The sequence below is a fragment of the Frankliniella occidentalis genome, unplaced genomic scaffold, assembly GCF_000697945.3.
Source record: "Frankliniella occidentalis isolate FOCC.00 unplaced genomic scaffold, Focc_3.1 Scaffold404, whole genome shotgun sequence".
Lineage (NCBI taxonomy): Eukaryota > Metazoa > Arthropoda > Insecta > Thysanoptera > Thripidae > Frankliniella > Frankliniella occidentalis.
The window spans coordinates 98,109-99,309 of NW_026267526.1; the positions used below are offsets into that span (position 1 = coordinate 98,109).

The 1,201-nt window shown below is 52.4% G+C and overlaps 1 protein-coding gene across 1 annotated transcript in view; it reads right to left on the reverse strand.

The window, feature by feature from the left end:
• LOC113201904 (gastrula zinc finger protein XlCGF57.1-like) overlaps positions 1–1,201 on the reverse strand; it is a gene marked incomplete in the record, with an annotated part of 13,704 nt that overhangs the window by 8,867 nt on the left and 3,636 nt on the right.

Sequence of the window (1,201 nt, forward strand, 5' to 3'; positions counted from 1 at the left end):
GGGGCGGGGTTATTGGAGCTCACGAAGGCTATCGCGCCGGGCCCCACAATGATACCCGCAAACAGTCAGATTGGAAGTAAAGCAGAACCGTCCTACTTCCGGCCGATCGCCGGGGCAGTTAGGACACTTTATGCGCGCGCCGGGCACACGACGAACAAAACCGCAACACACACACAAAAATGAGGGACGTTTATTTTGTTGTTTTTTTGCACTTGTTTTTGTTTTACGTTTGTCCTACAGATATGACATTCATTATTTTTGTTTAAAGGGCGCCCGATGGCTCGAACGTCTTCTCCCCGGCCTCTCCCAACAACTCGAGCAGGAAAATAAATAATAATAAATTTGCATATCTGCGCGGTGAGCGTACGGAGGGTCCGCACAGGTTCCAGTCCCTTCTTTAACGGCTCAATATTTTATCGGCGCGTGGAGGCGCTCTCTAAAACGCGAGCCCCACACGGGCTAAGCCATCGCAGCCACAGTAGAGCCTTGAAATATGGAAGAAATTAATAATATCCAAAGTACTGGCGCGAGAAAATGCAACGATCTACCGCGGGGGCAGAAGGAGATTTTAAAATGCAAAAGTTTTCCGGGAGGTTTCAGAATTTTTCAAGCAAACATTAAAAGAACAAGTGAAACTTCAATCCTTTTATAAATCATGAACACTATCCCACAGATAAATGTTTTGAAAATAAATAAATTTATATCTTAATTCATTTTTTGGTCCTTTTCTTACGCTGCTGGACGTACAGCGGCACCCTTCATTCGTATTTCCCGCGCGCGCGAGCGGTACACTTGTAAAAGCCCGCGGACGAGACTCGTAAATCTCGCATCGGCGGGCGGGTGAAATCGCGCGCGCAGCAGTATAGGGGCGGGCGGCTGCTCTTCGCGGGCCAAGAGCGCGCGCGCGCACCCCCCGAACACGCATGAGTCCGGCCAGATATTCACACCAAATAACTCGAGCGGTCGGGGCAGGTCGGCTCCTCCAAGGGCCGGGGCGGGGACCTGCTCGCAATATATCAGCAGGCGCCCCCCACCCCCCAATCCCTCCAAATCGGTCCTCCTCCTCCAGTTCAGAGCAGCGCGCGGACGATGTGCGACGCCCCGCAGTCACAGCAATGCAAATTACGAACAACAAACAGCGTGAGCAGCGGGACAAGTGTCGCGGGCCCGCCGGGCTCGTCATCGTCAACGTGTGTGTGTG